This window comes from Nuphar pumila, chromosome 4 (genome assembly GCF_984573655.1).
Source record: "Nuphar pumila chromosome 4, dmNupPumi1.hap1.1, whole genome shotgun sequence".
Lineage (NCBI taxonomy): Eukaryota > Viridiplantae > Streptophyta > Magnoliopsida > Nymphaeales > Nymphaeaceae > Nuphar > Nuphar pumila.
In genome coordinates, this window is record NC_143252.1 from 99,657,744 (window position 1) to 99,671,081 (window position 13,338).

The following is a 13,338-nucleotide window of genomic DNA, read 5'->3' on the forward strand; positions in this document are numbered from 1 at the left end:
CTTTTTCAGAGCTTGTTTATGGGACTAAAGTGGTTTTGCCTCTCCACATTCAGAAGCCAGCTCTCAAATTTGCTTCACTTATAGAATTGCCACTTGATCAATATAAGCAATAGAGGCTGGTACAACTTGACCTGTTGAATGAAAGAAGACTCAAGGCAGTAGAACATGCTCAAACTTATCGACAAAGGATAGCGCGGCATTATGCCAAGTCAGTCATCGAAGAAGGTTTCGAGTTAATGACCTGGTACTCAGATCGACAACTCATCTCAAACATCGCTCGCGAGGCAAGTGGTCACCCAATTGGGATGGTCCCTATGTGGTCAAAGAAGCATTGCCTCGCAATGCATATCGCCTCACCAACGCAGATGGGGTGGAATTGCCAGATCTTGTCAATGCCCTATATTTGAAGAAATTTTATACTTAAAATGGCCATTCTAGCCTTTGTATTCCTCAAAGAGCCTTTTTCAATAATAAGGATCTTTTGTTGTCCTAACATTTTTTGCCATAAATACTGGGGCATTTTATTTTTATCTTACTTCAAAATTTCTATATGCAGGCAAAATCAAATCAATTCCTCTATCAATTATCTCAAAAATTCTTTTATTACTCATTCAAGACAAGGGAATAATCCTGAAAGTGGCCCACATACAGTAAACTACGAGGGTCTAACAAACCCAAAAATTTTCATCAAAAATCTCTATTTTCTAAATTCAGTTTGAAAATCAAGCTCATTTGCAAAACCCTAGTCCTCGCACTGGGTATTCCTCAGAATTTTCAATCATATACCGAGCTCATTTGCAAAACCCAATCCTCACACTGGGAACTTTCAAAATCCAATCTTCTGATTAAAGTTTGTTCCTTCTAAAAATTCTAGTTCTGGCTTGAACTCCCAAATCAGACTTATTTAAAAAAGATCCAACACTCGTTGGTCATGTACTCCAAAAAAGATTCAGCTTGTGCTGGTCATGTACTCCAAAAAAGATTCAGCTTGTGCTGGTCATATATTTCAAAAGATCCAATTCTCATTGGTCATGTATTTCAAAAGATCAAATTCTCATTGGTCATGTATTTAGAAGGATCCAGCAGCTCACTCGTCATGTATTTCAAAGGATCCAGCAGCTCGCTGGTCATGTATTTCAAAGGATCAAGCAGCTCGCTGCTCATGTATTTCAAAAGATTCAGCTCGTGCTGGTCATATATTTCAAAAGATCCAATTCTCATTGGTCATGTATTTCAAAGGATCCAGCATCTCGCTGGTCATGTATTTCAAAGGATCCAGCAGCTCGCTGGTCACGTATTTCAAAGGATCCAGCAACTCGCTAGTCATGTATTTCAAAGGATCCAGCAGCTCGCTGGTCATGTATTTCAAAGGATCCAGCAGCTCGTTGGTCATATATTTCAAAGGATCCAATCGCTCGCTGGTCATGTATTTCAAAGGATCCAGCAACTCGCTGGTCATATATTTCAAAGGATCCAGCAGCTCGCTGGTCATATATTTCAAAGGATCCAGCAGCTCGCTGGTCATGTATTTTAAAGGATCCAACAGCTCGCTGGTCATGTATTTCAAAGGATCCAGCAGCTCGCTGGTCATATATTTCAAAGGATCTAGCAGCTCGTTGGTCATGTATTTCAAAGGATCCAGCAGCTCGCTGGTCATGTAATTCAAAAGATCCAGCAACTCGCTGGTCATATATTTCAAAGGATCTAGCAGCTCGTTGGTCATGTATTTCAAAGGATCCAGCAGCTCGCTGGTCATGTATTTCAATGGATTCAGCAACTCGCTGGTCATGTTTCTCAAAAAATTCAACACTCGTTGGTCATGTATTCCAAAAAGATCCAGCTCCTGCTGGTCATGTATTTCGAAAGACCCAGCTCTTGCTGGCCATGTACTTAAAAAGATTCCAGCCTACACAGGTCGAACTCTCAAATCAATTGTTTACTTCATTTCCAAACCTTCGGGTTTCAGTTTCTCATTTCCAAACCTTCATATTTTAAATCTCTGAATTCTATCAGTTCCTAACCCTTTCGTTGCAATATTCACATAATCTCATCATTTTCTTAACCCTCGGATTATAATCTCCCAAATTCAATCACTTTCAAACAATTAGATTAAATCTTTCATTCAAAAATCCAGTATTTTTCACTGGTCGGGATTTCAAAAATCCAGTATTTTTCACTCGTCGGGGTTATCAAAATCCATTATTTTTCACTCGTCGGGATTTCAAAATCCAGTTTCTCATAACTGGTCGGGATTATCAAAATCCAATATTTTTCACTGGTTGGGATTTCAAAATCTAGTTTCTTATAACTGGTCGGGATTATCAAAATCCAGTATTTTTCACTGGTCAGGATTTCAAAAATCCAGTATTTTTCACTGTTTGAGATTTCAAAATCCAGTTTCTTATAACTGGTCGGGATTATCAAAATCCAGTATTTTTCACTGGTCGGGATTTCAAAATCCAGTTTCTCATAACTGGTTGGGATTATCAAAATCTAGTATTTTTCACTGGTCAGGATTTCAAAATCCAGTTTCTTATAACTGGTCGGGATTATCAAAATCCAATATTTTTCACTGGTCGGGATTTCAAAATCCAGTTTCTTATAACTGGTCGGGATTATCAAAATCTAGTATTTTTCACTGGTTGGGATTTCAAAATCCAGTTTCTTATAACTGGTCGGGATTATCAAAATCCAGTATTTTTCACTGGTCGGGATTTTAAAATCCAGTTTCTTAAAATTGGTCGGGATTATCAAAATCCAGTATTTTTCACTGGTCAGGATTTCAAAATCCAGTTTCTTATAACTGGTCGGGATTTCAAAAATTCAGTATTTTTTACTGGTCAGGATTTCAAAATCCAGTTTCTTATAACAGGTCAGGATTATCAAAATCCAGTATTTTTCACTGGTTGGGATTTCAAAATCCAGTTTCTCATAACTGGTCGGGATTATCAAAATCCAGTATTTTTCACTGGTCGGGATTTCAAAAATCCAGTATTTTTCACTGGTCAGGATTTCAAAATCCAGTTTCTTATAACTGGTCGGGATTATCAAAATCTAGTATTTTTCACTGGTCGGGATTTCAAAATCCAGTTTCTTATAACTGGTCGGGATTATCAAAATCTAGTATTTTTCACTGGTCGAGATTTCAAAATCCAGTTTTTTATAACAGGTCGGGATTATCAAAATCCAGTATTTTTCACTGGTCGGGATTATCAAAATCTAGTATTTTTCACTGGTCGGGATTTCAAAATCCAGTTTTTTATAAGTGGCCGGGATTATCTAAATACAGTATTTTTCACTGGTCGGGATTTTAAAATCTATTTTCTTATAACTGGTCGGGATTATCAAAATCCAGTATTTTTCACTGGTCGGGAATTTCAAAAGCCAGTTTCCTATAACTGGTCAGGATTATCAACATCCAGTATTTTTCACTGGTCGGGATTTTTAAAATCCAGTTTCTTATAACTGGTCGGGATTTTCAAAATCCAGTTTCTCATAACTGGTCGGGATTATCAAAAATCCAGTTCTTACTGGTTGGGATCTACAAAAATCTGACTTTCACGTCATGCATTTTAAGTTTTAACTCAAGGTCCCATCAAAATGGATATCAAGTAGTTGTTTCATAAGGGACTCTCGAACACTTTGCCAATTTGCTAAAAATATTTGTTGATTCCAATATCTTACTGCATAAAAGAAGCACCTCAGATTACCTCTAGTATTCTTTTCAAAAGGGTGAAACTTTTGCGAAAAAGGATAAAATTCAAATCTTTTCTCTGTTGATCGACCAAAAGGATAAAATAAATATCTTTGGTATGATTAGCGAAAGAAATATTCAATGATATTGAAAAGCCAGAAGCGAATTCATATTAATCGTGGCTATGACGCATGTTTAAAGACGATTTTCTGGCAATCAGGCAGTGAAAATATCCTGAGCGATAAAAGAATTCACCAATCTATATCTCCTCATTCATTTAAGCTGCAGTCAAATATCTACGAAAGGGATCTCTCAATCATCATCGAGTTGAAGACTGGTGGATGAGTTTAGACCCTCGGGGCCATAGAAGATTTGGATCATCTCCAAGATGAAGAAGTTTGTGACGGATCCTTCCAGAAAAAGTTCAGATCACCGTCAAGTTGAAGGCGAATATGATGAACCTCCCGACAAACCCTAAAAGATATTTGATTTCTGCTATCATTTAAAGATTTTTAAACAATGATCCAATATCACCAATATAATTCCTGAGATAAAAGAAGGATCGAAGCATCTCCAAGATGAAAGAGTTTGTGAGGTACCATTCCCCGAAAAAGAGAGAAAAGTTAGGACATCTCCAAAATGAAGGATGATGTAAAAACCCGAGAAAGCTCAATGTCTCAAAAAGAGTGCCAGAAAGGTCATCAAGGGAAAAGTCCCAGGGCATCAAACTGTCGAAGTTACCAGAAATCACCTTTTCTTATGCGAAATTCCTTCATCAATATCTTTTCACTGATTGCTTTTATGAAATTAAGAATGTCTATTCTCTTCTCATATCAGGGAAATAGATAACTTCCTTAAAGAAACTCAATAGCATTAAAATTTGAATTCGACTCTGGAAACCAGGGAGTTAACCTCATTTGGATGGAATACTCTAGGGAATACCTTTTGCACACACGTACACATTCTGAAGTATTTGAATCAACTACAAATTTTATCTTATTGGCAAGACCTTCTAGTCATCCAAGAATGAAATAAATATTTAATATTTGTTTTTTATGCAACCTAGCGTTGTCTATATCCAGAAAAGAATCAACAGAGTTATCTTATTTTAGACAAGGTATTTCTTCCAGTCCCATCATGATAGGGATTTCGAAATCCAGTTTCTCATAACTGGTCAGGATTTTCAAAATACAGTATTTTCACTAGTCGGGATTTCAAAATCCAGTTTCTCATAACTGGTCGGGATTTTCAAAATCCAATGTTTTCACTGGTCGGGATTTCAAAATCCAGTTTCTTATAACTGGTCGGGATTTCAAAGTCCAGTGTTTTCACTGGTCGGGATTTTAAAAATCCAGTTTATACAACTGGTCGGATTTCCAAAATCTAAATCTTCATAATATCCATCCGGAAAGAATTTTACTTGAGCTTCATCTCACAAGGCATTTTTCAAAAATGTCCCGTCAGAATCCTCATGTATTCCTTTCCCATTCAGGTAAGGGTAGAACCTGAAATTCATCTTGATATATCTTCGTCTCATCCAGGTTAAGGGCTAAACTTGAGTCATTCCAAAGGTTGATCGTCTCACTCATGAGATATGATCAAAATTCATATTTTTACCATTACGGGATCTTCACCCAAAGTCCCATCACGATTTCCTCATTCCTAATATTCAGTCATATCATTTTTTCGAGGATTTTGTCTCTCCAAAGCCATTCAGAATAAGGTTTTAAGCCTGAGAAATCATGTTTATCAAAATAAAATTCTTCCACACCCAGTTCAGATCTGCTGACTGGGGCATTTTTCAAAATTTGGAGTATTTTCTTTGCCACTAAGCTCAGCTTTCAACCGTCTTAGTAGCAAAGAGGGGCATCTGTAAACACCCAAAAATTTTTAAATCCATTTTGGACACCCCCTTTTATAGATGTCGAACCCCTTTTTTGAATCCCTGATTCATTCAGGAGTATATTTGAATCCCTGATTCATTCATGATCTCAAGTTCATCTGCTATCCGAGATCCAACTTCATTTCTTAAGTTTTGAACTAATATCTAAGATCTGGTTTCAGGTTTGATCCAATATCCAAATCTGAACTCCATCATAAGCCTGGATTTTCCATTTTTATAAATTCATTCCTGAGGTTCGAACCCAATTCGAACTAATCTCCCTTATTTTGATTTGTAATTGAGATCCAGATCCAAATTTAGTTTTTATTCAAAACCTCGGATCCAGATCCTTTTCAAAATTCAATTTTTGCTCTAATTTTAAATTCTTAAATTTGAAATCCAAATCCATCATTTTGCAAAAATCTTTTTAAAATATCATGGATCCAGTTTATAGTCCAATTTGGATTTTGAAATATCAAAACAAATCCAGATCCACTTTCAAAACCCAATTTTTATCCCCAATTCAAAAACAATTTTTGAATTTCAATCCTAAATTCAATACTTTTGCAAAAATTCTTAAAATTCAATCTGGATCCGGTTTTAACTCAATTTGGAGTCAAAAATCAAATTGGATCTCGAATCCAATTGAGATCCGTTATTTTCAAAAATCTCTATTTTTATTCATATTATATTATAGATTTTTAAACCTATTAAAATTCATTTTTAAAAGAAAAATTGTCAACCCTATATGAGCCCATTGCTGCCTCAGCCCTAGACCCTCCAGAAAACAGGAAGAAAAGGAGGAGGAAACAAAGGAAGAAAAAAAGGAGGAAACGAAGGAGGAAAATGAGAAAGAAAATGAGCAGAAAAGAAGCAAGAAAATAAGCAGAAAAGATGCAGGAAAAGAAAGAGAAAGAAGGATAAGAAGAGGAAAAAGAGAAGGGAGGACATACAACAATTGGTGGTCAGCAGTCTCTCTCTCTCTCTCTGTCTCCTTCTTACTTGGAGTTTACGAAAATTTGAGAGAAGCTTCAAACCCTCTCTTTCAAGCCCCTTCAGCCAAGGTGAGTATTCATCTTCTATTTCCTTTAAATTTCCTGTCATAACATGATTAATAGATTAGAATATGAGTTTTCATCTTCCTATTTACTATATTTTAATCTCTATTTAACATATTTTGATTGAGCCAAAAAAATTGAAGTGATTTGATCTTTTTAGATCAAATCCTTCTTTCAAATGGTCTACAACAAGTTAAATTTGTGCCTCAGCCATTTTGATTTTCTTTTAGTACATTTTATGTCTTAATTTTTCATCATCTATGCATTCATTCATGTTTTAAGGCATTAGATCTCATGTTTGAACATCTACGCATGTGCAGTTTGGTTTCATCATGTTCAGTTGCTTTCTAGATTATATTTGCAATTCTGATGCATTTTAGATCTATTGAATTGTATGTAATCAGAGATCATTTTAATCTGAATTTTTTAGTGCAACTTCATGCATATGTCTTCATGCTCTCCACCAAAAAATCAGATCATTCTGAGTTTGTTTGTCTCACTTTAAAAATCAAGATTCAGAACCTGTTATTTTGCACTATCAAGATTTTAGCAGAATCAGAACCAACTTGCGGGAGTGATTTCTTCCTAACCAAAAATGATCTTTCTGATCTGTAAAAGGAGTGTTTTCTAAATTGAACTTAGTTTGTCCATACCAAATTTCAATGATTTTCATGGTGTTTTCGTACCTGTTTTGGGTCAAAAACCACAATCCTGTCATCCTGTGTCATTTTAACAGCTTAGATTTTGATCCATTTTGTCAGAATTATATTTTCCTAATGGGAGATCATTTTTCAATTCTGTAAAATGGGTTCTCTTCATTTATATGTCTAGTTCATCCCTGTAAATTTTCAGAATTTTTGATGGGCAATTGCTATTTTATTTTGATTAAATACCAGCACCCTATATCCAGATTTTGTATATGTTTTGATTTTGGCCTCCATGTCATGATTGTTGTAGCACTCCTTCATCAAATCGTTATCTGATTGGCAACATTCTTCAGAAATCATTATTACGATTTTTGGGGTCTCCAACAAGCCCTACAATGATTTGTAGTGTTTTTTGGTCATTTACCTGTAATTTATAGTATTTTCGGGTCTCTAACGAGACCCACAACGATTTATAGTGTTGTTGAACCTCACTATAGCGATTTGTAATGTTTTTTGCTAAACAGTGCAGCGATTTGTGATACAAATTGCTGTAAATCGCTATCCGAATTAGGACCAACTTGTCAGGATCATATCTCCCCAACGAAAGATCATTTTTCAAATCCGTAAAAAGGGTTTTTTCCCTCTATGTATCTAGTTTATATCTGGAAAGTTTTATAACTTTTTATACTCATTTGATATTTCAAACCTATTGAAAACCGAGACTGGTTACAAAATTTCAAATTTTCTAACAGGTTCATTCCCTGTTTGGAAACAATGACTTCTCGAAGTCACCATTTTCAAACTAAAATTGATTTCTCAATTATGTAAATTGGGTTAGCTTCTTAATTGAGTTAAGCAACTTTTTTCTCAAGTTTGGGAGAAATCGAGTCTGTTTAGTTTGTGTAATATCCAGTTTACTGAAACCTGTCTGTTAAAATCTAATTTCTTGTTTTTGAAATTAATGCTCTAATGTTTTGATCATAACTCTAGTTTCAAGAATGATTTTGATATTCTGTAAAAAGAAAATACTTCCTTGCTATGTTGTGAATCTAGGGGTTCATTTTGAGTTAAAATCAAATCGTTTAAGACTTCTGTACACTCAGAATGCTCTAACAGGTTTACCTACAAAATCCTGATTTTGCAAACTCTTGTTTTACCTGGATAAGAGAATCCAAATTCGAGTTTTCCTCAGAAGATTGCTTAGCATTTTCAATTCTACAATATTCATCAGATTGTTATGCGTCTGCATATCATTTTAGACATTTCTAAGGTCATTGACCATTCATTTATTGCATCTTTCAAAAACTGATTTCATAAAGAAGCATTGCTTTGTTAAAATGAAGTGAAAGTGGGCATTTTATCACTTTTAAATTCAAAATTTCAAACATAACTCCTGTATTTCATAAATTAAAAAATGAATTTTATCAAGTTGGAATGCCTTAACTTCATTTAAAACAAGCTTTGGAGTTTATTTGCCTTTATTTCAATAATTTTCAATATATTTTCATAAAAATCTCAATTTCAAGGTTAAATTCACTTTGAATTCAAGTTTTAAAATGAATTTATATGTTTTAAGCACCAATTTCAAAAATCTGAAACTCCAAAAATGCCTTTTCAAATGCTTTCCCAAAATCATGCATCATATGTGTTTATTTTGTTTAATTTTCTTTATCTCTTAGGCATAAAAGGCTAATTTTGGATATATTCTTCAATTTTTCAATAATTGTGGAGAAATCCATAAAAGTCAACATTTTTTGTCTAACAAGTTTGCTCATTTTGCAGGATTTTTTATTTTTGTTATCTCTTTTTCAATTATTGTATCAATTCAAAGGTTGTAATAAATCAATTAATGATAAGTTTACTTTATTCTTAGTTTAGAATGAATGAGCATGTAGTTTAACTTTCTATTTTTCATAATCAATATGTTGCATTTTTATTTTCATTTTTCAATAACACTATGGTGAAACACGAATGGCACAAGCACCATTCTAATAAAAGGTGACTAAATCCTAAGTTGATGATTTGCATTTATGGCCATAGTCAAAATGTGAACAAAACTTAGGGTTTTCATCTTTTATGGGATAACATTGGGTCCACACTGTATCTCTTTCCAAAAATCATCATGTTTTTCTAAATATTTTCCTCCTTTATCAGTGTCTAATTTAAAATTAACTCAAAACATATATCAATGGCCATAGTCAGGATATATTGAGAGTTAATTTTATTTTAAACTCTATAAAGTTACCAAAATGTATTTTATTCTTCAAATGAATCTAAATACGATTATTATATAATACATTTTATGGCCATAGTCAGAAATGTATTATATCTTCAATCTTATTTCAATTTACTTAAAGAATGAAATATGCTTTTCAAAACCTAATTTCAAATTTCTTTTAATGCATTCATCATTTAAGATAGAATTGCATCATTATCTTTCAAATTATCCAAGTTATTTTTTTTCTAAGTGAGTTTTGAAATAATTTTTTTTCAAAAATAGTCTTCATTTCAAAGTCATCCTTTTTTCTAATTTCATTCCTAATTTCATGCAATTTCAATTCCTTATTTTCAAATTAATTTTCTCTATTCAATTACATTTTCAATTTCAAACTTCACTTCTTCAATTCTTCAATTTTAAGTTTAAAGTTCAATCTTTTGACTTCTAAATTCAATTTTAACTTTTGATTTTCAAATTCAACTTTAAATTTTGAATTCAATTTCAGAATTTGATTTCCAGATCTTTGATTCCAATGCTTTTAAATTCATTTCAAAATCGTCATCTGATTTGCGACATCGTTCAGTAAATCGCTATTGTGATTTACCGTGTCTTTCCATAAATCATTGTGCGATTTACAATGACTTTTAGCAAATCATCCTGCGATTTACGATATTGCAATTTATCGCGTGTTTCAGAAAATCATTGTTGCGATTTATAGTATTCTTCAATAAATTTTAAATCAATTTCTGAACTCTCAGGCTGTTTCCTAAAGGATGTTTCCAAAATTCATTCCCAAAATCACTTGAAAAATCTCAAAATTTCCGAAGCATATCTAAAAGTATGCATGTTTTCAAGTTCAAAATCATAGCACAAGCATGATTCAATGTGAATTTAGGACTTAGAGTAATTACTTAGATAAATTTGGGCAAAGCAAAGGCATGAATTCGATCCTTGGTTCGATTACCCCTGGTAAAGGCGCCAGGAACGGTTGAACCTCGCACCGACGAGCGAATCCCCTCTCTCCATTTTCCCGCAAAATTTTAAAACGGAGGCGAGTGATTTTTCAAAATATTTCTTTTGTCAAATGAGACCTTGCAAAAGAATTTCTCTCTTTTTCCTTTTCTTTTCTCTCTTCTTTTCTGTCTTTTATTTCTCCTTTAAAAAGGAAAATAGAGGCTAGAAAGGCAAAGAGAAAGAAAAGAGGAACAAGAGGAAAATTTTTGCATGATCACAATAGGTACAAATCAATTTGTTTCAGTATGAAAATATGTGTTATTTAGCATGAATAGTACAACCAGTTGTAAGATTTAGCATTCAGATTTACAAATCGATTTGTTTACATAACAAAATGTTACACGAAACTCACCGAAATGATATAAGTTTTGGTAATCTGACAGTGGAGGAGAAACACTCAGAAGGTAGACACAGTCGATGGTGACAATGATGCTACCACTATGCAGACGATGACAAAAGATGTTCCGGTTGCAGCAGACGATGGCAAAGGTTGCTCCGCCGACAACAAACAATGACAAAGGGTGCTTCGACGGCAGCAGACAACGACAAAGGGTCTTCTGGTGGAAGCAGACAATGACAAAGGAGGGTTTGGTGGCAGCAGACGATGGCAAAGGGTGCATCGTCAAAGAGAGCTCCTGTTACAGCAGATGGTGTAAACGTTTACTGCTTAGGGCAAAAATGAAACATTTGGACTTTAAAGAGTTAACATCATCCTCGACTTTCTGGATGGAGGACATTTTTATCCTTTTCTCGAACCGTCATTTCACTTTTCTAGATAGAGGGCATTTTTGCCTTTTTCTTGAACTGTCATTTCATGGCGAGAATGGTGGGAAAGGGTAGTTAAGTCTTTGCAACTGCACCAAACTCCGATGCTAAGTGATGCAGACACACATGGAGATACGAGCCCCACGTGCTTATATATATGGCACTCATTCAGACCCCCGAACGCGCACTATAGCAAACAGTGCATCTTCCTGGGGGGGGACTTATAACATGCTTCGCAAATCCTATTATCAAGATTTTCTTAGCAAAGGAAAATATCACAATAAGTTAAAAAATGTTGTTTCCTCATTAATATCTTGGAACAATATCAGTGTATTTGATTTTTAAATTGAATACACATTATTTTTAAAACCATATAGAGTAAACTTGTTTCCAAAGATGTTTCCTCTAGACTTCCACATGAATGGCATGTTAAATTTTATGAAAAATAAGTTTTCACTTCTAAAGTTGGTATTCAAAACATGGGCATCAATACGATTCCTGTCAAAAAAAAACCATGGGCATGACTACTGCATGAGATATATTACTATAATGTTGGTGATGTCATATGAGGAGATATGTAGGGTGTCAACTGGTCAGGTTTGGTTTGGATCCAAGTGAAACCAAACTCAGATCTGATTTCAGATGGTGGTATCGTGTCTAGACTTGAGTCTAATCAAACTTACCATAAGAAAAATTATACCCAGATTCTATAAGGATTATATGAACCATACCCTATAAAATGTTTTTTTTACATTAAAAATTTGAGGATCTTAGTTGGAACTTGGATTGGGTTTAGGTCCATTATGAAATTTCATAAATCATACACAACTCCATATCTTAATCGGACCCTTTGAATCTGAATTGGACCTATTGTTTATCAACAAACCCTGACTCTATAGGTTTTGATATGGGAGTCCGGGTCAAAGCCAACCCATTGACACACCTAACAATATGTGCAATGTATGAGCTTATATGTTAATCCTTTCAACTAGGGCACACATGACATAATTAGAGATTAGGTGGAAGGCAAGATAATGGGACCAAAAAGTAGCATATTTTATATAATTCAATGCAGCTCCTCCCAAATAGATCGGCCAATAGATAACGCTTTCCTTAACCCTTCTTTTAATTTTTTGTGGCAAGTGGTGTGAGTTTTGAAAAATGATATTTAAACAATATTTTTAATCAAAATCAAGTGAAAGCCATACACCAAATAATAAAAATTGGCTCACATGAGTGGTGGAGTCTAGGTCAATCTCAAGGAATGGGAAATACTTTGTATTCAAACACATGATCTAAATACTCTTTATTGCCTTGAAGAATAAAAAATTAATTAAATAAAATAACTAAGAGAGTGTTGCCCAACGCAGAGGGCTTAAACAAATAATTAAATGGCTTATTACAGACCCAACTAATAAATAAAATATGCCTTAATCTAAAAAAAAAGAAAAGGCTTCAGTGCTTCGAGTCCTTGTGTCCCTTTTTTGATTGATTTGCTTCCCTTTATCCTTCCCTCTGTGTACCCTTTAGGTACTGATGATGTGTTAATTACACGTAATTATAATATATTTTTATTACATAAATGCATCATTTATAGGTTTAGAATTCACACTTAGATGCATATAGATGTCATTGAGCTACGGTTTGAATTTCATTCGAATCGGACTTAAAACGAGAGAGCTATCGCATTTTGAGTGAAGCGGGTCAAGCCTCGGGCCGAATTTGGTCATTTCGGATCCAAACGCCCATTTTGGGTTTTGGATCTAGGCAAAACGCACCAAATCCAACCCACCTCAATCCATTCTCGAGTTTTAAAAAGATTTGCTAAAAAACCCTTCAGGAAAGTCCCCTAGCCAATATTTATGTTTTAATCTCTTTTCTGGAAATTCCAGAAAAGAGGCTCTTTGGTTTAAAATGAAGAGACGCCCAAGAGGGGGGGGGGGATCTTTGCCTGAGAAATCATGCCCTAGGAGCCTGACTCTTGCTCCTTCTTCTTCTCTCCCAGCCACCATCATGCCTCCTTCTTTTTCATCCTCTGGTTTGCCGAAGTTGCAACATCC